The following is a 25,605-nucleotide window of genomic DNA, read 5'->3' on the forward strand; positions in this document are numbered from 1 at the left end:
TTTTCTCCCAACTGACACACATACCACTTGCTGGCGACCACTCCCATTGCCATGAAAAGGTAGAAGAATGTTGTTCAGTCCAAATCCACAATGTTGCTCATGTAATTGTGTATTAATGATACCAAAATTTAAAAAAAATAGATGAATGGTTAAAGAAGATGTTGTGCATATATACAGTGGAGTATTATTCAGACACAAAAAAATGGAATCTTTCTTTTTGCAACATGGATAGACCGAGAGGGTATTATGCCAAGTGAAATTAGCCAGGAAGAGAAAGACAAATGCCATAGGATTTCACTTCTATATGGAATCTAAGAAAGCAAAACAAAACAAATAAACCAAACAGAAAGAGATACACAGACACTGAGAAGGGACTGGTGGCTACCATGGGGGAGGAGTGAGGGCAGGTAGGTGACACAGGTAAAGGGGATAAAGTGGCACAAAATCTCAGTCAAAACACAAATTAGTCATGGGGAGGAAAGTACAGCATACAGAATATAGCCAATAGTTCTGTTACAACTTTCTGTGTTGACAGATAGTAACTACACTAGTTTGGGATGATCATTTAATAATGTACTTAACTGTTGAATCACTATGGTATATACTTGAAACCAATGTAATATTGTACTACAACTATACTTCAATAAAATGCAATAGTAATACAAAAAATAAAAAAAAAAAAAGATGTAGAAAAAAAATGTAGAGCAGAGCATGGCTATGTTAGTCTCTGGATTTAATACCCTCAGCCTCCTGTTCGATGTGCTGTAAAACTTAAAAAAAATACAAAGTCCTTCTCCCTTCTTGGGAAGTCCTCATCACATGACCCTTACCTCCTTCTCTGGTCCCATTTCACAGCAGCAATGCATCATCCACAGGCCTCAGCCCCACTAAGCTTCTTTCTGCTTCCTGAAATTCATTCCTACTCAATCTTTTGCATGAGCATTTTGTCTGGAATGTGTTTGTTCTTCCTTGATATTTTTATTTTATTTTATTTTATTTTTTATTTTGGTATCATTAATCTACAATTACATGAGGAACATTATGTTTACTAGATTCCCCCATCACCAAGTCCCTCCCACAAACCCCATTACAGTCACTGTCCATCAGCATAGTAAGATGCTGTAGAATCACTACTTGTCTTCTCTGTGTTGTACAGCCCTCCCTGTGCCCCCCTGCTGCATTATGCCTGCTAATAGTAATGCCCCTTTTCCCCCCTTATGCCTCTCTTCCCACCCATCCTCCCCAGTCCCTTTGCCTTTGGTAACTGTTAGTTCATTCTTGGGTTCTGTGAGTCTGCTGCTGTTTTGTTCCTTCAGTTTTTTTCTTAGTTCTTATACTCCACAGATGAGTGAAATCATTTGGTACTTGTCTTTTTCCACCTCGCTTATTTCACTGAGCATAATATCCTCTAGCTGCATCCATGTTGTTGCAAATGGTGGGATTGGGATTGTTTTTCTTCTTATGGCTGAATAATATTCCATTGTGTATATGTACCACATCTTCTTTATCCAATCATCTACTGATGGACACTTAGGTTGCTTCCAATTCTTGGCTATTGTAAATAATGCTGCAATAAACATAGGGGTGCAGATGTCTTTTTCAAACTTGGCTGCTGCATTCTTAGGGTATATTCCTAGGAGTGGAATTCCTGGGTCAAATGGTATTTCTATTTTTAGTTTTTTGAGGAACCTCCATACTGCTTTCCACAATGGTTGAACTAATTTACATTCCCACCAGCAGTGTAGGAGGGTTCCCCTTTCTCTACAACCTCGCCAACATTTGTTGTTTGTTTTTGGATGGTGGCGATCCTTACTGGTGTGAGGTGATATCTCATTGTGGTTTTAATTTGCATTTCTCTGATGACTAGCGATGTGGAGCATCTTTTCATGTGTCTATTGGCCATCTGAATTTCTTCTTTGAAGAACTGTTCAGATCCTCTGACCATTTTGTAATTGGATTATTTGCTTTTTGTTTGTTGTACTTCCTTCATCTTTGCATGACAGTTTCTCATTATCCCAATCAACTTTAATTTGACTTCTCAGAGAGGTCTTTTCTAGACCACCCAATCTAAATTTACTAAAGAGTCACTCTTACATCATCCTACTTTTCACCCCTTTGTGACTTTTATCACCCTCTGATAATGTTCTTGGCCTTGTCTGTTTCACTGTTATATCCCACTGCTTATGACATTTTCTCAAACACAGTGGCCCCGCATAAGTATTTGTTGAGTGAAAATGAGAAAAGAAATGTTGAGTGAATAGCATGAAAGGCTGAATACTTCCCTAATTTTTCTTTCATTAAAAATTCTTCATGACCCAAATCTGAAAATAGCACTCTGGCAATCTTACACATAATCTAGCCTTTGGAGGACCAAAGTACAACCTTGACTGAAAGTGTCTTTATGACAATGACTGCTGAAAAAAGAAAGAAAGGAGGAGGTGTAGATCCTAAGTAACTTTACTACTAACTTTAGATGAATAACTCGTATTGCACAACATAAAATTCTAAAAAATAAATGAATATTGGAATTGGCCACCAACCAAGATTCATATACTCTTCAACCTCTTTTTCTTCTCATCACCATCTTTGGGTACATATGATGGAATTTTAAAAGGAGAAAAATTTTCCAAGTCAATATGACACGCATTACACCACACTAAGAACTGTACAAATTAGGAGAAAGACACAGGTCCATTCTCCCTGGTAGCAGCTAATGGGCTAAGATGAGAGCTCCTTTGAAGAGTTACACATTTTGGAAAGGGGATGAAATGTGAGTTAGATGACCTTATGTTGTAACAGCCACAGCACTATCACTAAGATCAGTAGAAGAGGACACTTTCTTTTAGGAACAGTTTTAACTTAGAAAATGGAAAACAAAACCTTATTCTCTATCTTCAACAAAAGTCAGACAGATTCTCATATTATTGGCGTTGCTGGTTGGAAACCAGAATGAATAGAGCTTTGCAGTCAAGCTATTTGCTATAGCTGCAAATGCTCCCTAGGCCCCGTTCTGCAGAGAGGAAGAGGAACTGCTGGTTTGGACAGCATTCAGCAGGCAGTGGTCCCAGAGCCACTAATGAACTGATCAGCACCCCCTGTAAGTAGGCATTTGCTCTGAATTGCAGGGCATAAACAGGCTTTCTGGTGATGTCAGGCCTCACTTTTCTCCCAGATGACAGAACCCTTGAGAATGCAGGAGGTCCCTTAGAAACATGCCCCTGTTGGGGAATTAAATGCAAATGAGCAGATGCGGGCACATTACTTGGAAGGAAGACATAAATTGATCATGACATGTACTGAAGGACAAAGGAATCCCCAGTTATCTTCTATAATCAAATATCTGTTATGGATAGCTGGAGAAATGGGATATGACAATGAAATCAGTAGCACACAACCTGTTATTAGGTGGAGTCTTTAAGGCCAGGGATGGCCTAGGGAGTTTCCATGTGTTTGTGGGACGGTGCCAGAGAGTGAGCTGAGATAAGAACTGAGTGAGAACACTTTGCTCAAGAAGGTAAAAATGAAGAAGGAAAGGCACCTCAGTAGAAGGGTCCCTAGGCCAGAGCACGGCTCCTAAGGCTCAGAACCAGAAATACATGAACATGCAAAACTACAGCACTGCCCATAACTGTGAGTGGTTGGGTGTGTTGCCTAGAACCAACCCATCCTGCAGCTGTTATTCTAGGTCTCTGGGAAGCAGGAGGTAATTGGGTGGACTGTGGCTCCAGCAGATGATGCAAAATGGTGGCCCAGAGCCCAGATCCAGCCCCCAGATGTTTTATGTTTTGCATGTAGTTTTGTTTGCTTCGTTTTTTAACTGAATCACTTGGCTATATTAAATGTAAGGCATTGCCATGAAAATCAGATTTTGTTACAGTCTCTGCTGTTCCCTTTGGTCTCCTCACCAGTTTTAGTTGTGTTCTTACTGTTTCACCTGGCTCATTTCACTTCTTTACCTTATTTACCAGTCTGGCCCCAAAGGCATTTAAGTTTTGACTCTTAGTTTAAAAGGACAGGAAAAGAATGAACATGGCAAATAATCTCTTAGGTTTGTTATAAAGATTGCTCAAGGTTATACACCAAGTGCCTGGGCAGAGTTTAGAAAGTGTTAGGTGTTCAGTCAACATGAGATCCCCTCCTATCTCCTTCCTAGTTGCCATTTTGCCTCAGGTGCATTTCAAGGCTGTCAAGAAGTCTTAGGTGTGCATGAGAGGGGAGAGAGTCTCTGTCTGTAAGCACATGCCACTTGTCACTTTACAGGAGAGATAGGCAGTGTTGTTGTGTTTGGCTGTCAAAATGAACTGCTGGATTCATAATGATTAAATACTTCCTGGTGGTAGGTCTGGGTCCTAGTGACCTGGGATATGACACTCAGCAGAATGTGTTTATGCTAGATAAGCTGTGCAAGCAAGACTATAATTAGTTCAGCAGTCATCTAGGGATTGGCCACCTTTAGAGGGAAGAGAAGGACACATGTTAAGTGGCTATGCAAAACTTTTCAGTCACACAATCTACTTTCTGGCTCTGTCATTGGATTTTGCACTTTGCTTGAACCAGAGACATGAAGAGAAGATCACCCTGGGCTCTGGGTTTGCTATCAAACATGAAATCAGAGCATAATTGGATCTGTCTGTAGAGTCTCACTTATAAAAGAGATAATGTACCATGTCAACCCTCACAATGGCACCCGAGGGACAAAGGAACTCGGTGAGAATCTCCGTAGGGGTTCAGTGTGTTTTTCAGTCTGAAATGTGGTGGTAAAGAGGGCTTTATAAAACTGAGAAGAAAACTGGACAATCAATAGTCTGAGAATATTTTTATACCTCTCGATATTTCTTTCCAGATCACTGAAAGAGCTGATCATCACAAAGGCTATATCTGTTGGCAAGGCCTTCACGTCTCAATTAACAAAGTCTGTAACAGCAAAAAATTTCTTCTTTGTAATGAGACTCTGCTTACTCGATTATTTCTATTCCTAGATGATTCCTACTTAATTTTAAGGAGAAAATGCAAGATTTTCTTGTGCATACCATTTTCTTGGAATGTCTAAAAACAAGCTAATACCAGTGATTAAAATTTTAATATAGTCTTGACACATAATATAATGCATTGTGTTAATATCACACACATTATCAGTGTTACTCAGTTTCTACTGTACCTAAGGATTGCCTGGAGGCAATGATTTGCATATCAATGGTCTAATTACTAACAATTTGGGAGAGAACAAAAAAGCCCTCAATGGTAGGTAGCATTTGCCAATTTTCCTGGTGTAAATACTTCCACTGTGGCAAATTTCAGTCCACCAACATGGACTCATTTGGCTCGCAAATTCCTAAAATTCCTGGAATCTTTATACTCTGTTCTCAGAAGTTGGTATGTACCAGCTCCAGTATGACACTGCCTGGAGGGCTTATGAAAACTAATATTTCTGGATCCCACCTCCACAGATTCTTATTCAGTAAGTCTGGGTGGGACTGGAGAATTTGCTTTTTTAAGGAACTCCATGCCCCTCCCAAGTGGAAGATGACTAGGGCAGCATTTCCCAGATGGGTTTGGTGGAGCCCTACTTTAGTAAATGGCAATAAATGTTTCAGAGAAATAAAAAGACTTCATTTCTCAATTTAAATGTTGAGAAATACGAAGGCAGGCAAAGTTCAGTAGGCTTTCTTAAGCGCAGGGCTTGGCAAGATCTAATATGCCCTTGTACAAGGTGCATCAATGAGAGGGTATCAAGTCCAATATTCTGGAAATGCATTTGATCCTGAAACTTTTTCCCCAGGCATGCTGTTTTGGGGAATAATATAAGTATATCTACTTTCCATTTGTGGAGCTAGAGTTAGACCTCCAAGTCATGGTTTTGATTTTTTCTTTCTTTCTTTTTTTTTTTTTTGAGTCATGGGATTTTTGTAAACAGATTTGTTCCATGTTCCATGGTATGAGGCATGAGTTGTATTATAGACTTGGCAGAAAAAGTTTAAAGCTCAACAAGTAGCTAATTGGAAGTACTTTATCTAAATATAACCTTTGCCACCTTTTTCAATACCAAATTGAGGCAAGGGAACAGATACAGACCTCCTTAGAGTTCTTGAAGCTTGTGGCCTAGAGGAAAATAAATTATTCAGTCTCAGAGTTTTAGATCTAGAAGAAGCCTCAGAGACTATAGTCAGAGAATTTGAGAGCTGGAGAAAATGGAGAGGTCATCTGGTCAGATCCTTTTTTTAACATATGAGGAAGGAAAAGCCCAAGGAGATTAGGTACCTTTCTTAGTTTTGGGGCTAAAACTGTCTGATGCCATCCATGGCCCTTTTACATTAAAATTTCTTCTCTTTCCTGGAAAAAGTTCAAGATTCCAGCTGCCTCTGATGCCTGTTTGAGCTAACAACTGAGGGGTCCAAGAATCCAAGTATCCTATTCAGAGCTCTTTGGGAATAAGTCTCTTAAATTAGACTAGATAGCTGCATTCTTGGAAATCCTGATTAGTTAGGGGTGTTTGATTCTGATAACCCACCAGGGAGGAAATTATGCTGTGAGGTCCAGCAGCTGCCAGAAGTTGAGCCATCAGAGTCAGACCAGCACAGTCTCTCTTTCTCCCCATTTTATCAGCACAGCAGCTGAGAACAAAGGCATGGAGGAGAGAGCTGCGTGAGGAGCTACGGCGCGGACAGCTGGCCTGTGCCCAGCTCTGTTCCTATACGGGCAGTGCTATTTTCTGATGTTATTTAATTAGACTGAAATACAAATATCAAACAAAACACCCATGATGTGTGACAGCAGAAGGTTATAGATCTGAGGTACCAAAGACAAAAATGTTCCTTTGTACTCTTTAAGACAACACTGTCCTCTTATCAGTTACATCCATTATGCCATTGGAATGCAATCCAAAAGGCTCTGGTTGAGTTCAAGAAACAGAATAATCATTCTCTTATCTTCCTCTCAATACCTCCCCCTGCCACTATTCCATCCTCATATAGAAGCCATAGGTGACTCAGCTGGTATAAAGAATGGCATTGAGCTGACACAGTTAAAACCAACAAGGCTTATTCTCTCCCCTTATTTATGTACTGGGCACAGCTATGTGCCAGCTACTGTGCTGGGCCAGGGGGTACAACACTGAGCCACAACCAGCCTGCTGCCCATTCTTATAAAACTAGGAGCCTGTATAGGAGACAGACAAAAAGAAAAACAAAACAAAAATATACACAAATGACCAGATGTGATAAATGCTTTGAGAGGAAGGAGAGGTCTGGCACTGTGAGTGTGTCACATGGCAATGTGACCTAGACCAGAGCTTCTCAAACTCTGTGTTCAAGGACCAGTTCTCTCCAGTCTACTGCGGACTGATACTAGTATACAACTGGTGCTACATGTGACTAACCACATGAGTTTGATAATGCCTGGACTGGTCTTTACATTGTTCAACAAGGTTAGTTAACTTATCATGTGTGTGGCAGTCATGGCAATATTAAAATACTATGAAAATTTCTAAATGCTTATTTCTCAATTCCTGCACTTACCTCACTGTGGACAACTTGTGGACTGGTCCTGGGCCGTGGCTGGCACTTTGAGCAGCCCTGACTTGGACTGTCAAATCAAGGAAGTCTTCTGGAGGAAATGAATTTTTTTGCAGTGATCTGAAAGATGAATAGGAAAAACTGAGCTGGGAAGGAGAATTCCAGGTAGGGAGATCACAGATGACCAGCATAGCTGGAGCATGAGCATGCCTGGGAGATCAATCAAGGTGACCTAGCTGGGAATGGCCAGGCCAGGCAGGCCTGTGTTATCTTCCTGCTTCCTGGCAGTGGGCAGCTCTTAGAAGGTTTTAACCAGTGTAGACAATACATTAGCAAGGTAATAGTGAAAATAGGGAGACTCATTAACAGACTATTACAGTAGTCCAGGTCACTTAGGCCAGGGTGGGGCCAGAGGATATGTAAGAAGTGGGAAATTGAGGGAGTAAAGTAGAATTTTGAGGTAGAATGGATATGGGGTTGAAGGAATGGGGAGGATCAAAGATGACTCTTCCGGTAGCTTACTAATCATCCTGATGCCCCACTCTAATACACACAGGAATATTGCTTCTTTTTAGTTTGGTACCAAAGGAGTCTCTGTCCCAAAGTGGTTTCCTGGCAGGGAAAAGAAGTCCATTTTCCAAGTCCTCCAGAGGCCCTGTCAGTGTTTTTAGATGTGCTTTACAACTGCCATTCTTTCTTCTTTTCACTGTCCATTTATGAAACTAGTTGAGTTCTTTCTTTGTGTATAAATTCTCCACTACACTGTTTCCTCAGTTTTTTCCTTAAAACAGTTTTAGAAAATATTAAAAGTACTGGATAAAAAAGGGGTCCTTAAGGATATATTTGAGAAAATGTGCTAGACAAACTTTTTCTTCCTTTGACGTGGGACTTCTCAGAGCATTTAATATGCTAAAGTGCATCTTCAGTTTCCAAGAAGGGAAGCAGAAAATAGAGCATTTCCAACACTTATTTAGTTGTGGAGTCCCTTTTGCCAGGAGCATCTACTAGGCTAGTGTCTTGGGGATGCTCTTTGGGAAAGGATGCTTCACGGTGACTACAGATGCCTCATCCTCAGTACTGCAAGTTCAGTTTTGCTACCCATATTTTGAGGTAAGAAGAGACTCTGTGTATATGTGTGTGTGTGTGTGTGTGTGTGTGTGTGTGTGTGTGTGTGTGTGTGTGTGTGTGTTGTGTGTGTGTGTGTAAGAGATAGGACAATCTAGTTCCACTTCTTAAGATGCTTTTACTGAAATGCTCAGTCTTTGAAATCGGGAATGGCACCATCTATCTGTCTAAGCTTGCGGGTCCAGCTCTGTGGTACTAACTGCTGTGGCAGCTCTAAGTGTTGATCTAGGGCAGCATCTGGTGTGTCTGTCTGGGGGCAATGTGTCCCACCCAGGCAATGGATCTGGAAGGGGGAACATGGAGTCCTGCCCTGACGGACTTCAGTAACATTTGTGTGTGAGCAGGAAGTTTGCATTCAAGCTGAATGGCAAGTAGCAGTAATTATAAATGATAGCTTTGTGTGCTGAGGCCACCCTTCTTTTCATCCTCCCTTCTTCCTAGCGTTTGTAGGCAACCAGGGAGATCAGCAAAGAAAAGCCTTTTTCTTTCTTTGGTAAATAAGTCTCATGCACCTTTACACCTGCATCTGTTCATGGGTGATCCAGAGCAGAGCCTCTCAAACTAAGGTGCAAAAGAACCCCTTGGAGATAATATTAAAAGTGCAGGTATGGATGTAGTCAGTCTGTGCGGGGCCAGAGATCTGCATTTCTAATCACCTCCCAGGTGAGGCCAGAGCTCTGGCGAACAGAATACACTTCAAGTAGCAGGGACATAGAGGTCGTTAGTTCTCAAATTTCAGTGTGCCTGTGACTCCCTGGACCATTTCCTAAAAATGCCTATCTTGGACCTTACTTCTGGAGATTCTAATTTTGTAGGTCTGGAGTTTTACCTTTATCTTTTTACCCTCATATAGTTTAGTGTACATTTCTTAAAAATAAGACTATCCTCTTCATAATCACAGTGCAGTGTTCAAAATCAGCAAATTAACCTTATTATAATAGTGTTATTTACTCTGCAGATATTATTCAGATCTTTCTAACTGTCCCAATAAATTCCTTTATAGCACATATTACCCTCCCCCACTGCCCAAAAGAAAATATTGGCCCAGGCTAAAGGGCGTAGGTATTTAAAATTCTCCAATTAGCTCAGACCTAAGATAATAAGAAGATGGTGGGAATTGTGGCTACCTGGGATGAGGCCCTTGCCTGAAAGCATTTCAATGAAAACATCTAAAAACCACAGTGCCTGTGGAAGCTGCCAGTCACTGACACACTCTCCCGCTCCCACCCCCAGCCTCTCTGCCTCAGGCATACCCTGGGCCATGACCTTGAAGTTTTAGACCTCCCAAGGGTGCAGTCTCCTCATTCACAGCTCTTAGTTCCCCTAAGAGAACTATTCTGCCTTCCCATGAAACATAACCACAGTCAGTTATGATGCCACTGAGGTGATCCATTACCCATTCAGACAAATGGGTAAATGCTGGTTATAAATACCAGGTGAGCTTGTGAGCTTTTACGCTTGTTAAACGTGAGACACAACCATGCCTTTTTAACTCCTGTTGTGATGCGGGTTGTCAAGGACCATGACTGGAAAACTAGGTGTGGTTCCTGTAGCTGGTGAGAATCAGGTTCCATTCTGGTGTCCAATGCTTCCTGGGAAAATAACAGCCACTGTCAAGACAATAATAGTTCTAATTAGACATGTCTAGAAGAAACCTCCTTCCTTCAGAAAGGCATTCTCCCCCACCTCGTGTTTGGAGGAAGTTGACTGCTCAGAAGTCAGACTTCTGACTTTCCTGTAAATGGGAATCTGGGCTATCAAAGCCAGTCAGCATAAATGAGGATCTTTGTCAATCCTAACCCATAAGCAGAACACAGTGTCTGCCATTAGCATGATGGTCTGCAGGTGCACCGGGTCTTATCTGTTACCCCGGTGCCCAGACGTATTCCAGAATTCAGACGTTTTTGGAGTTTAGGAAAGCAATACAGACCATGCACCATGGTACTGTGCAACACCCCAACAGAATCTGGGGCCATACCTCATAAGCAACATTAATATTTCTGCAGCAAGACTGTGAATAGTCACAGTCAAATGTGATAAGTAAAGACTAGATTTTCTCAAGAGTCCTGGTGAGAGTTAAGTGCCACATGATTTAGGTCAGCTGAGATTTTACTTCCAAAGTTGTGAAAAAACTGCCAACTTTTTATGCCTTTCTGTATTTTAGAGTTGCAGATAAGGCATTATGGACCTGTTCACTTAACTGTTAGTGTAGGCTTTAGTCTGTAGTGCTCCATAACACAGATTTTTTAAAAAAGAGTTGCAATTATGAAAATGAAGGAAATGAAGTGAAAGTGAGAGACATGATAAAATAGGTAATGCTGGCTTATTCTGTCCATTACAGTAAATAACATCAGGTGGAAGCTCTGTTAGGAATTATGCTGGACGCTTTCCATTGATTACATCATGACAACCAAGAACCCAATGAGGATGGTGCTATTATGAGGAAACTGAGGACCAGAGAGGATAAGTGACCTGCCCAAGGTTACCCTGCTAATAACTAACAGAGCTGGAAGTGGAGCTGGGGTCTGTCTGACCCCAGGGAGCCTCAGGTCTACATTCATGATGCTGCTGTGCCCTCACCAAGCTGGCAGGCAATGTGTTCTGTTGTCTGTGCTTACGTCTGCAGTTAATCGAGAGAATCAGCTAATGTCTGGAAGTGTAATCGGCTATTGTGAAATATAATCAGATTACTTCTGTGTTCCTACTTCAATTTGCAACATTTCAGTCAATTCATTGATCCAAAGTCTGTTACCCCCATTACACATTATTACGACGTTAAAATAATGTGTGTGTAGATTGTGGAAGCGATTCATTGTGTTATTTATACTTTTATTCTCAAGAGTAGTTGTGGATTAAAGATTTTCTTTTAAGTTTTGATATCCTGAGGACTGCTAAAGAAGAGAGCAGCTATTACCCAGTGTAAAACAACCAGTTACAAACGGAGTCCCATGTAAGTGAGAGGGCCATTACCGAGCCCCTACTTTGTATGTTATATTGAAGGAGTTACTGAAGTGAGTGAAGCTCGGGCCCTAGGGCACTCATAACTGGGTGGCAGGCAGGCAAGGACACAAGTACTTTTACGGCAGTGTGGGAAGAGCCACACAGGGATGTGAAGCCAGGAGCTTAGAGGGGAGAAGCCAGAGAGGAGACTGTCACCCCAGGGCACACACAGCCTTCCCTCAGGGCTGTTCATAATATTAACTGTTCCACTAAAAAGAAGCCACAGCACACTTTGTTAATGCACGTGTGTGTGGAGGGGAGACAAAACCAGGCCTGACTGTGAAGTGAGGGAAACATTAGCATATCTTTCTTTAGGGTTATGTTTACATTTTCAAAATATCTGGCTTGACCAAATTCCCTCTCCTTGCCTTCCGGCCTTCTGCCTTCCGTCTGTGACATCACCTTCCCTTCTCCCTCTTGCTCACTCCACACCAGCCCCGCTGGGCTCCCCAGCTGTGCTTTCACTGGCTTCTGTACTGGCTGGGACAGTCTTCTCCCAGGTACCCACATGGGAGGTGCTGGCTCCCTCACCTCCTTCAAGCTCTAACCCCACTGCCACCTTCTCAGGGCCGCTTACCCTGATCATTCCCATGCCCTGCGATTCTGTGCACCTTCCTTGTGCTGTTTTCCCCACCTCAGTCATCATGAGGCGACACATTCTGTACTTTAGCTGTTTGTTTATTAGTTATGTGTATGCAACCATAACCAGTAGCTCCCCAGGGTCAGGAGTTTTGATCTAATTCACTGCCGTACTCCTGCTTTGGGCTCAGTATTTGCTGATGAATGAGTATGTGTCTATCATCAGCCTGGTTATAGCCTTCTGACTATTGGTGTTAGCCAAGAGTTTATTAGAGTTGTTATCCTCTGTTAATAAGAAGTCCCAAAGAATGCAAACATTTTACAATCCTCAAGCATTTTTTTCTAGAAAAGCCCCCCTGTCACCACTGTCCTGGAAAGCCTTCTCTCAACAATGAAGAAGGCTTGTTCATGCTGAAAACAATGAAACTTTGACAGCAAAACAAGATTTCAGGGTTCTATATAAATGAAAAGACAACGTATGGAAGCCAGGTCGTTGCAGGGGGTATTTCCGGAAGCTAGCTTCCAGCATGGAAATGGCTCACAGACAGAACTGCTTTGGTGATTATACCTCACCCTAGGATATGACCCTCAGCCTCACAGGGTGGGAACCTCAATCTAGCCAGTGCCCAAGAGTTCATGAGTCTTGGGGAAGCCAACTCACACACCAAATTTGGAAGAGATTCCAAGAACATTCCAGAATGTGAGACATTAAGCTCAGAATGGGAAATGGACCTGTTACAGGGACTAGACCACTCCTCTGTGTGGCTTGAGCAGCATCTCCTCTCCCTGTTGGCAGATGGACACAGGGACTCGAATGAAATTCAGAAGCCTTGTTGTTGAGGATGGGATCTGATCATGTGACTGCTCAGGGATGTGAGAAATATGCTTACTGGTCCAAACTTAGTAGAGTGGACACGTAAACAGTGGAGCGAGGCTTTAATGGAGGTCTTGCAAGATCGGGTGTCTGGTGAGCAAGCATACTCAGGGCTATTAACAAGCAATTTATTTCCTAGCACGTGAGTCCCTCCTCTGGTTCCTCATTGGCCGAGTACTACAGGGTTCACATTCTTTCCTGGACATTGCCTAAGCCAGTTATATCTATATTAGGCTTTCTTTACATTTGTCTTAATTTTACTGGCTGGTTCAAAACTTCTGCATTTTTCTGAAGTGATGCACAGCCCACTCTTTCTCAAGCTCCCTCCTCCTCCCAGCTGGAGTGACTAACTCCCTGATACATGTTCTGACATGTAGGCTTCTTGTTAATACCCTTTTGTTTAAACATTAATTCCTCTGGGAATAAATCACATTTAGTTTTATGCCACTTCTAACAAGGGACTTCAGGTTTCATCAGTGAGAGCACCCAGCCCCTCATGGGGGATTTGTCTGCCACAGACCAGGGCCAGGGAACCTCTTTGTCTGCTTTGCTACACACACATGCCTCTTTCACCTCTCCAACTCTCTTTAGATGACCAGCTGCCCCAAGAAACATTGTTTTTCTTTGGATGCATCAATTCCTTCCAATACAGAGCCAAGTCTTGCTCTGTCCTGTGAGCTGCTTTATCTTGTGAAGGTAACTGCCTCACTCTAACACCTCCATTGATTTCGCCATTTAACTCTAAGAGAGCTACTGGATTTTTAATTTCTTAGAGAGCACTTCCCCTATGGCTTCCAATCCTAATGAATGAAAATACCATCACTGTCACCATTGCCTCTTCATAGCAGACAGTGGTTTTGAAAAACTAAATATGTCTTCCACTTAGATTGTATGTGTGGCTGCAGAAGGTGGCTTCTACCATTTATTGCACTCAGGCAAATTGCTGGCTTATGAAAACTGTGCCCTGTCTTTGTAATGATTTCTAGGCACCAATTGATTGCAGGGTACACACTGTCTTAGAATTTTATTGAAGAGATATCCAGTGGGGCTGAGGCAGAAAGTTGTCACTCTGAATTCTGCATCGAGGACTGCAGATTCAGTGCCAAGAGAGACCTCTAGTGTTCTGCCAAAGTTTTAACTCAATAATGCTGAAGAAGTTTCTTTAGATGCTGTTTCCTATTTTCTATTTGTCAAACAAGAGTGCACTTTTATTCACAGTTTGCTGTTCTATCCATGAAATGAAGAGGCAAAGCCTATTCAGATTTCTGTCTAGATACTTTTAAGCCAATGAAGTTAAATGTCCCATTTGTGCTGGAAATGCTTTCTATGCAGCACCAGGACACACTGTTTCCATCAGCCTAGAATGACCCCTGATCCCATTTACTGAGCACTTGCTGCATGCCCTGCACTGGCACCTGGCTCAGCACAACATGGGCATAGCTTCTTGCGAGCATTAACTGCACTATTCTTTTCCTCCTTGTTTCTCAGAGGAAGAACTGGAGACTTAGGGAGTTTCAGTACCCAGGTTCAGGTAACTATGGCGTGGCAGGGCTGACCTTGGTCTCATCCAAAGGCTAAATTCTTTTTTTTTTTAACCCAAATCTTTTTTTCTAGGAGCTTAATTGAGATATAATCCACATACCATATAATTCACCCATTTGAAGTATACAATTCAATGACTTTTATTATATTTAGAGTTGTGCAACCATCACTATAATCACTGTTAGAACATTTTCATGACCCCAAAAAGAAATCCCGTGCCCCTTGGCTATCATTCCCTAAGGCAATTGGTATTTTATTTAAACCACTTTACTGAGGTATGGTTGATACATGAAAACACTGCACATATTTAATGCATACAACTTGCTGCATTTGAGGATAAATATGCACACATGAAACCATCCCTACCATAAACATATCCATTATCTACCAAACTTTGCTCCTGCCTCCAATGTTACTACCGTTATTGGTATTATTGTGGTAAGAACACTTAACATAAGATTTATCTTCTTAGCAAATTTGAAGTGTACAGTACAGTGTCTTTGGCTGCGGGCATTAAGCTGGGCAGACCTCCAGAATTTATTATCCTGCAAAACTACAACTGTGAACACTTTGACTCACACCTCTGCATTTCCCTCTCCCCCAGCCACTGGCAACCACCATTGTGCACTCTTTGATTTGGAACTAGTTGCTGAGGAGACATGCAGATCTCACTCTTAGTGTTTGAGCAACCCTTCTGTACTAGGAGTCTATTTTATATTCTACATATAAGTGAGATCACAGCAGTGTTTGTCTTCCTGTATCTGGTCAAAGCTTGTGTTCTTAAACATTTCACTTTTCACATAAATCTGAAACAGGCTAGAAGACCACCTTTTTCTTCCTCCCTCCCTCCCTCCCTCCCTCCCTCCCTCCCTCCCTCCCTCCCTTCCTCCCTTCCTCCCTCCCTCCCTCCCTCCCTCCCTCCCTCCCTCCCTCCCTCCCTTCCTTCCTTCCTTCCTTCCTTCCTTCCTTCCTTCCTTCCTTCCTTCCTTCCTTCCTTCCTTCCTTCCTTCCTTCCTTCCTTCCTTCCTTCCTTCCTTCCTTCCTTCTCTTCTTTGCCTCCTTCCAGCATTTCCTTTATTCTTCAAAGCTGCAGATGTCTCCACTTTCCATCAGAAGCCTGCTGACATTTGTAATGGGAGTGGGTTTGCTTTTTCAGAGTTGTGCTTCTAATGGCCTTTTTGACAACCCATGGGAATGGGCATGTTTTGTTGACACTGCTAACTGCTCTGCCATGTGAAATCAGAGCAGATCTTTCTCATGTCACTGCTGGGTAATGGCTTTTCTTGGGCAGTATCCAATCCAGAGAGCTGACGCTATTTTATTCTCCTGATGAAAACTGTTATTTGGCTTTTTCCAGCTCTTAAATTTTCCTGTCTTAGTATCTCCACCTCAGCTGAAGAGGTAAATCTGTTTTAAAGAACATGTACATTTTGCTGAAACTGAGGTGTCAAGGTTGAATGAGTCATTTGTTAGAAGCTGAACATTCAAAGCCTTTTATCTCATTACAGTGCCTGGAATCTCATGGTTCCTCCAACCACAAATAGTTTCTGTCTTTGGTTTGTAACTAGACCTAGGAGAAACATTTTCAGGGCTTTCAGGAAAATACATATGGTTAGGTCATATGTGGGGAGGTGGTAGACAGATTGGTTGAAGAGACATGCTGCACATGTCTCACTTTTAGCGTGTGAGCAACCCTTCTGTCTGCTCGGCACCTTTCGGTTGGGAAACTCCCCTCCCACGCCAGGTGGTCTGGTGGTCCATCACTCACACGGTGACTCTCTGCGAGGACTGGCATCTGAGTATGACTGGACAGTCATACCCGACTCTTCCCAGTATAGCGATGTGTCCGGCGGTAGGCTGTCTACCTCAAGCAGGACCACTCACAGTCATTTCAGGGGTGCTGACGTGGGGTGGGCGGGGAGAGGGCACCCCTCCTGAGGAGTGCAAGAGCTAAGGCACCAGGTAAGTCTGGCGCTGCCAAGATAATCTGCTTCCTCAAGTGGAGAAGACTTGCATGAGGAGGAGAGAGCAGAGCCTGAATGAAGGCAGCGATGGAGCAGGCGCGCCTTAATGACCTGATCTACGTCCTGGTCACGCTGAACTCAAAATCTGCTCCTCCTCGACTTTCCAGCTAAGAGAACCAAACGTTCCCAATTGGTTCGAACTAATTTGAGTTGGATGTTTGTCACTTGAAACTGGAAATGCCTGACTAATACAGCAGCGTATGTAAAAGTTTCTGGTTAAACAAACAGGAAGTGAAGAAACAGGACTCATTTACCATCCATACAGGTATATTCCAGGGAGGACCTCATGAGGGCTAGTCAACGGTCTCCTGCTATCAGTGAGGGATGAATCAAGACTTCTCTTTGCTCCTGGTTTGCTGCCAACCCCAAATCCGCATGGAATAGTGGGGTCAGTTACTCAGACTTCTGATTCTTCCCATCCACCTGGCACAGGCCATGTCTGTACAACTAAGGGGATAGTTGTTCTGTCCACAGTTTTTGATAAAAGTAAGTATTAATGATATTTAGTTCTTCAAAATTGAGTTGCACTGCACTGGCTCTGAAACTATGCAGCTCCAAGATACTTTTATTATTTTTCTATGTGAAAGATTTTGCTTACCAAAACATCATGCTAAATAATGATGGATTTGTTTTTACTATACAGAATAAATTAATACATAAAAAGCAATCAATCCAAACAGCTTGTCATTTGCCTAAACCAGCATTTCTACACCGAACTGATAAAATTCCTCCTGTGAACAGCAACCTACAGTGTGATATTAGTTTCTGTTAGGAATTTTGCCCTATTGTATATATTGCAAATCTATCATAAACATATGTGAAACATGTGTGTGTATGTGTCTCTGTGTGTGTGTATATATATATATATATACACACACATACATATACAATTTTATCTTTGGAGACTCCTAATTGGGAACATCTCCTATTACATTTTGGGACTGTGTTAAGTGCTCAGAAGATGCAATCCCATGGACCTGGCTTCATGGAATTCATAGTTCAGTGCCTTCATCCCCTTACCAAAAGTTTATGGATGCTCATCAAGCAGGGTTTCTTGAGATACAAAGTTGAAGGAGATGTGGCCTCTGCTCTCAAGCTTAATTGATAAGAAATGTAAGTAATGAAACCCTCAGGCCACTAAATGCTGTAATAGATTAAGATGCATATTACATATTAGATAAACCATGATTCCATGGGCACAATGCCATAGCCCCCAGCCAGCCTGCTGTTTTCAGGTCCTCCTAGCTCCAGTGACAATGGAGCTAAAAATGACACCACATACCTACACAGTGATCACCGTTCCTCAGCTGCAGCATGACAGGTATGCTCGACAGACCTACGGAGATGGTGGCAAGATGGTGCTGGTGTGTGTGAGATCCAGGGTGCTAATGCAGAAGGCATGGCTTGTTACAGGCTGTTTTTCCAGCCACACATTTAATTATGTGAGATTTGGGGGGTGATATGATCAAGATTATACGAGGCTTGGTAGGGTCCCCCTTGAGACTCACCAAAACTTTGTGGGACTTCACCCTGGACAGGCAAACACCAAGACCACCAATCTGAGTGGGTCTCCCATGACTTACAGAGGACACTGAAAAGCCACATCCCCCAAATCTCTCCCTCTTCTGATATTTCCAGTTTGGCTCTGCTGAGAACATACCCCTTGAGGTTATCACATTCAGTCCTAATATTTATAAGATGGATGTATGAGAGTCCCACTTCTCCAAGCCTCTTATCCAGTTGTGTGCAGGATTGTTACAAGCACAGGAGGGACAGCCACTTCTCACTGGGGAGGGTTAGGGAAGGCTTCCTGGAGGGAACAATGGTTATACTGACTTAGTAAATTTAGAAAGGTAGAGGGAGAAGAACAGACGATCCTGGCTGGGAAGCACTGGGCCCAGGAGCGTGGAACAGCAGTGGGCTTTTTGAGGAAGGGGACAGTAAAAAATGTTTGCAGCAATAGACATAAGATTGTATTTGGAGCATATGGAGAGATGCTGAAGGACTGACATCAAGGAATAAGGCTGGAACTGTGTTTAGAAGGTTACGGTGACATCTGTGTGGAGGAAGGATCATTTTGTGTGTGTGTGTGTGTGTGTGTGTGTGTGTGTGTGTGTGTGTGTGTGTTGGGAGTGGGCTGGAGAAGCAGCGAAACCATTAGAAGGCCAGAGGAGAGTGGTCACACGGTCAGAGGAGAGGCCACAGGGCCTGATGTAAGGAGCTCACAACGAAGATGGAGAAGGTAGAGGGACACCTGAGAGGCGGAGGAGAGTGAAGACAGCTTTTCCAAGTATGCTGTGGAATCAGCCTCTTGGAATGGCTTAAAGAAAAGTTATTCAGAAACTTGTTAAAGACCAAAAGGAAGACTTTATTCAAGAGGAGTTACCATAAGGGGGTTTTGAAAGAGGGGAAAGAGATTGAGCTCCACTGCAAATCTGACAAGGAAAAGTAGGAATTTATAGCCAAGGAGCAGGGTGGGGGTCAGTGGATAGGAAATTACTGAGAGGAAACATCAAGGCTGGGGGAGTTCGCCTAAACTGATGTGACAGGATTCTTACCGAAGGTGCCTAGTGTGATCAGACACTGAGGGTGGGGCATGAGGAATTTGATCAGATACCAAGGGTGGAGGATTTTTGCTCAATTTGACACAGCACAGCAAAGATCAGAGGAGCCTGACTCAAGTCTGGCTAAAAGAGAGAATCGGTCAATAGTAAACAAAAAACGAGCCCTCACAGCCCCCAGTCCTCCAGCATTTCCCCTGCTGGTGGGCTCAGCCCCTCCTCAGCATCTCACCTGCAAACTCACAGAGGTGACAGCAGGCCAGGCAGGAAGGGGCCTTAGGAAAGGTCACTCAATTCGCACTTAGCTGTTCACATGGACTTCTGAAAGAGCAGCTCAGGAAAGAGCAGGAAGTAAAAGCAGGTTTCAAGGACAAAAACTCCTGAAGGGACTGGGGAGGAAAGCAGCGAGATACACACTGAAAAGCAGTTCCTTACAGCTGTCTATGGAGACTGTGGGGGGACAATCTGACAGTTAGCATCAGAACGTTCTGTAACCGTTTTGCCATTACACATGCAGCAATCCTGGCAGCAAATATGCTCCCTCAGCAAACTAAGCTCTGCAGCCAGGTACTCCCAACGGTGTTCTCAAATTTTTTTAAATCCGCTGACTTCAAAGGCATTACTTCCAGAGTAGAAAGGCAGACATGAGGAGGAACCAGTTCCACCCTGAACATCATGTCTTTGTCAAAACCACACAGACCTCCAGGCCTGTAGATGGCTTCCTCTTTCCATTGCCACCCCAAAAGCTCCTAGGAAAATCTTCTTGGTACATAAAGAGAAATCATGCTCTGGCAGCTGTATCCTGAGTAATCACATTTGAGATGAAACTATTTTTCTAGCTGTGAAGGCTGTATGTGAATTTCACCAGCTGCTCTCCTAATGATTATTAGAATATTCTGGTAATGGCACCAGCTGCAGGCAAGTAAGTGATGCCACCTAATCTCTTTCTAATAAGGGAGATGTCTGCATCAGGGGAGATGATGCTTTCTTAATATAAGCAGATGTCTTCTCTCTGGGTGTTTCTCAATTCTGCCAGTGTTATGGATCACCCCAACCATTAGTATTCAAATAAATGTCGCTTGAAACCCCATCACGCACAAATAAAAGGAAACCCAACATACCTTTCCATCCCTTCTCTGTGGAACTTCTCAGGCACAAGAACGGGATGGGGTGGGGTGGGGTTCCTCTTCCAGGCTTTCTGCTTCTGCTAAATTCCAAATCTCACTTCTGTCTAGCCTCCTGTGGTTTTTCTTCTCTCAAACTCAAACACGTTTGCTTTTTCCTTTGATGCCACTTATAGAAAGCATTTGTGTGTAGCCTATTTTTACAATGGGTTTGAGAAAATAGGGATTACATTGTTGTAGAGCAGAGCAAATTCTTTAAAACTAAATATAGGATGTCGCCATTGCTTTCTAAATTGAGATATACCCAGTTCTTTCCCCCAGTGGGGGAATTTCTCTTGTGCTCTCTTCTCCTGGGCCTCCAGCTTCCCTTTTCCTGGGCCCTCTCCCTCCTGCCTTCAGTCTTTGCCTATTTCTTCTGCCAACCTATCCTGTCCCTACTGTCTCAGTCTGCATTTGGAAACTTAATTTTTTCTTGTATTATTATTATTGAGAAATATACTTTCCTTTGGCTTACTGCTCTTCCTTCTGAACAATCACTTGGAGCCTACTTTTTCATAACCAGATGGCTCTTGCAAGGCAGTTTGCTAAGCAAAAGACACTTCTTTCTGAAGAGAAATTTCATCAGCAGCTATTAAAATAAAATTGTGTTATTTCCTTGCTATATTAAAGCCTATGTCATATCCAGATTCTAGTAACTAGCATATCAGTATTACTTTTATAGTATTGCCAAAATAAGTCTATATTTAAAAAAATCTCTGAGTAAGGACATGTAAGACTCAATATGGCCAGATTTTACATTCATGCCTTCTGTGTTTTCTTTGGTCGTTTCTGCATACTGGCTCTGAAGGAAGAACTCTTTTCCAATAAACTAGCCTCATCATCCCCTTCTTTAGGTGTTTTGTTTTGTTTTTTTAGATAAGCCTTTATTTCCAAGACACTATTAGCTAGTGATGGATATTAAACTTAAATAATAAACCTGAGGTAACATCTAATACATTCAATAAAGTAAAGAATTTGAAAGAGGTGAGATGCTTGCGTGCCTGCTTATCATTTTTGTTACAGCCAGAAATTCACATGTGGAAACAAAATGCAGCAACACAGTCCAAAGCGAAGTTGTTTCTGGCTCTGCATCATAAAGGTTCATCCTTGGTCCCCCTGTTACATCTCAAGACTGGAAAGCTCTTCTTTTGGCTCCTCTGTGGGCAATGAGAGTTGGTCAATCTCCACAGCTTTAATGTCAACAGGAATTATTCAAAAGTTGTTTGCATTTTCTACCTGATCGTTTAATGCTGCTTCACATCACATCTCAGAAATAATTTTTGTTCTTGTTTGCAAAGTTTGCTAATACATTCCCAGGTCAGGTTTTTTTTATAAAGGCCCACTGTCTGGAGGCCTTCCCTAGGTATACATGGACATATCTGAAAAGGGTTTTATTGAGTTAATGACAAGGTATGTCTGCTTCATCACTACACAGCTAGCATGTCAGTCTCAGAATCACCATATCACTTCGCATAGAGATACCATCACACAGGAGGGGCACCTCCAGGGATGCATAGCCCTTGCCCAGGCCACTGGTGGGCTTCTCTGACCTGACTCTCTGGCCCTCAGCCATGGGCCATACCTAAGGTTATAACTGCTTAGCATTATATTTCTTATCTAGATGTCTTCCGGTTCTACCAGCTAGAGTCATGTCAGTATGGTTACATTTTAATGTCTCCAAAATCCCTCCTTCTGCATAAGTAGGAATTCAGTATCTTGGAATTGTTCCTAATCATCTCTGCAAGCTTCCCATGAGGGTTTTCAAAGTGTCACCAAGCAATCATTTGGTGGCCTCCATGCTCTTTCTCTTATTTCAGCTCCTGTCATGATCTGTAGGACAGCTGTTTTATCATAATAAAAATAGTAAACACAGCAAAGTCACTATTATGTGCTGGGAATAGCCCACAGCTATCCACACACTGTCATCTAATCCTTACAGCCATACCAAGAGGCGGATCATATTATCCCCATTTTACAGACAAGGAAACCTAAGTCCTGAGAAGAGCCAGCGTGGAAGTGGTAGAACACAGAGCCCTTGTATTTTGCCACTTTGCTACTTGCCCACTGTAGTTATGTTTGGTGTTGGACTTTGAACTCTATAGGTGAGAACACAGGCCTTGACACAAGTCAGACCTGGGTTCAAATCCCAGTTCTGCCACTTACTTATCAGGTAACTTCGGCAAGTTACTGAACTTCTTTGACACTCAGTATCCTCATCTGCAAATGGGGATAACATCAGTAGTGTCCTTATCAGATTATTGTGGATATTGAATAAAACAGTGCATATAACAACACAAAGTAGAGTACTTGGCTGGTAATGAATATAAGAGCAGTAACCCCTTTATATACTAATACCCTTATTGTAGATCATCAAACTGGGACTTGGAGAGGTGAAAAATTTGCCCAAGGTTAAACACTCTTAAAGAGACAATGTGGGCTTGAAACTCAGCTCTGGGGTGCCAAACCCTGTGCTCCTGTCCCCCACGCTGTACCCAGCCTTGGAGAAATGCTGCCAGTGGGCTCTGTCAAGGCAGAAGACCGCAGGATGACGCTATGTGGGATGTGGCTTTGATCAGGAAACAGTCTCTGACCTGATTTTAAACACAATTACTTGTGATAAGAGCCAAGTGGGAGAAGCCCCAGATGAGTGGAATAAATGACGTGTGTCTGGAGTGCTGAGCAGAGTGGGGCGGTGGGACAGAGCTCACATCATTTCTGGGTAGTCTCAGACTTTTGGCCGAGTGCCTCAATCTTCATTTCACCTCTTGCTGTGGAACCCTTACTTCTTTTTAAACCCAAGAGTCCAGCTCCACACGGAACATAATACCATGTAAATGCGGGTAATCGTGGAGGGTGGGCTGCTTGTCATGCTGTAGCGGCTTTGTTGCTGGAATGAAAACCACATGTGCCCTGGTATTTTTAGCCTGGTTAATCTTAGCAGGTCAGCAGCAATTTTATTTAGATATTGCTATTCCAGCTGTGCATCTTCCACTTACTTCAAGGAGATTCCGAATTTCTACCGGACCGTAAGTTTTCAGCCCTTCCCCTCAGCTCTTCTGGTTTCCACCTGGAATTTGTATTTGCTTCCCTGAGGCTTCGTGAGAGGAAGACTGGCTGACCCAGGGGAAGGCTTTCAAAAAATGGTAGTGCAAACCACCAGGTGGGGTAAAGGATGAGAAATGGCCCCAGATTGTCCTGGAAGCAAGGGCAGAGAGTCAAGACGATGAAAGAGAGAGGAAAAGGGGATGTCCCGGGGCCTTGCTGAGTTCTTGGAATTTAGTGACATGGTAATGTTTTTTGTTGTTGTTTGTTTTGATCGTTTTGAGAAAGGGAAGACCATTGCATTCCAATCCTGAGTTCTCTTTGGAGTCACTTGAATCTCTAAATTTGCTTTTTTACAAGAAAGTTTTTATTTCTTGGGAAAGGTCCCCAGATTACTTTCTCCCCAGCTACATTGTACCTCTCCTTCTCTACCCAACCTTAAATACCCAATGTCATTGTGACCAACAGAATGAAAAAGCCGCTTCTTTCTCCCTAGAGAGAAACTGAGGCAGACAGAGGACCTTTGAATTTAATTATGTCACTAAGAGCAGTGATCTCAATCCTTGGGATGGTCCTCTGGACCCAAGCAGTGACTGATGAGCAAGCTCCCCTCTGCCCACCAGGCTGGAGGAAAAAGGGGGTAAAAGAGAGAAATGACCACAGTCCCTTAAAACAATCTTAAGGACAAAGACCTTCCGGCTGAGGATCAGGTTGGTTTATGCCAGGCGCACGTGGGCAGAAGCTCAGCACCGTTCGGTGATAGGGGGCAGGGCCGATGAGATTCCGCTTTGGCGTATATGCACTTTGTAACCAATGTATTGTGACTATATTGAGCCCAACAGCTCTACACAGGGAGCTGTTGAATTTCCCCCACCATGACCACCTTGAAAACAAACGCTGCTCCATCTCCTTCCCCTGTCTCCTTGGGTAGTCTGGTTATCTTCAGAGGGAAAAAAACAGACAAGTCTTACTCTGATATTTTTGTCTTCTTAAGTATTAAAAGACCCAGCAGAGTAGAAAACAAAACTCTGATCTCAGGTCCAATTTTACATTTCCCGTTTCCACAGCGTAGACCTGACTCTCATCAGGGGAGATGGGGAAGGAGGGTCTGATCTTAGGGTCCCATTGCTCACTCTTCTTCTGAGTTCCTGTTGTCCCCATTCCTCCCCCAGGATTGAGACCTTCAGTTTCTCCAGGGTTGGGATTGGGGGCAAAAGAGGAAGAGGAGCACACAAGTCTTTCATGTAGTTGGTGCTCTTCGGGGTCCCTCTTGGCAGGCACTGCCAAGGTGTGGGGCGCTTTGTTATACTTTTTCATGATGAGCATTTGTGGGGTCATCTGCACTGGGGCTTTTGCACTGTGCTGGTTCCTGATTTAGGTGGTACACTCTTCAGCCAAGCTCTTGTGACCCACTTTCTTCCTTCTACCCCAGCTTCTACCCTAGGTAGGAGGGCATGTCAAAAGCTAAGTCAAAAGCTAGGCCTCTTGCACAAAATAGCTAAGTTGTGATACAAAGGGAAAATTCTTGAAGGAAATTAAAAGTACTACTCCAGTGAACACATGAATAATAAGAAAGTGAAGCAGCCTTATTGCTGATCTGAAGAAAGCTTGAGCGGTCTGCAAATCAGGCACAACATCTCTGTAAGCCAAAGCCTGCTCCTGCACAAGGCCCTAACTCTCTTCAATTCTGTGAAGACTGAGAGAGGTGAGGAAGCTTTAGAAGAAAAGTTGGAAGCTCGCAGAGGTTGCTTCATGAGGTTTAGGGAAAGAAGCCATACCCAAAACATGAAAGTGCAAGGTGAAGCAGGAAGTGCTGATGGAGAAGCTGCAGCAAGTTACCTAGGAGATCTAGCTAAGATAATTAATGAAGAAGGCTACACCAAGCAACAGATTTTCAATGTAGATGAAAATATAAGCCTTCCTTATAAATGGAAGAAGAACATAGTACATGCATGTGATAAGAGCAGGTGCCACATGCATATTTATTCATAATATCCCTATAGACAAGGCTGTTCCCTAGGAACACCTTCCAGTTATTATGCTCTAGATGTCAGGTGCCTGCATGGCTGGGACCTCACAGTTTCTGTAGCACTTACAACACCTCTGCTAGATGGGGGCTGTCACCATTCCGCAGAAGGCTGAGGCTGACACAGGTGGAGTCACGTGGCTGGTGGCAGAGCCAGG

At 43.0% G+C, this 25,605-nt stretch overlaps 1 long non-coding RNA gene across 1 annotated transcript in view; it reads right to left on the reverse strand.

Moving 5' to 3' along the window:
• Positions 1 to 9,783: 9,783 nt before the first annotated feature.
• Positions 9,784 to 25,605, reverse strand: part of LOC118933465 (uncharacterized) — a 37,535-nt gene continuing 21,713 nt past the window's right edge. Inside the window, exon 6 of the long non-coding RNA XR_008992074.1 lies at positions 9,784 to 10,228. This is a non-coding gene — a long non-coding RNA (uncharacterized LOC118933465). The remainder of the gene's footprint in view (positions 10,229 to 25,605) is intronic.

The sequence above is a fragment of the Manis pentadactyla genome, chromosome 10, assembly GCF_030020395.1.
Source record: "Manis pentadactyla isolate mManPen7 chromosome 10, mManPen7.hap1, whole genome shotgun sequence".
In the NCBI taxonomy this organism is placed as follows: Eukaryota; Metazoa; Chordata; class Mammalia; order Pholidota; family Manidae; genus Manis; species Manis pentadactyla.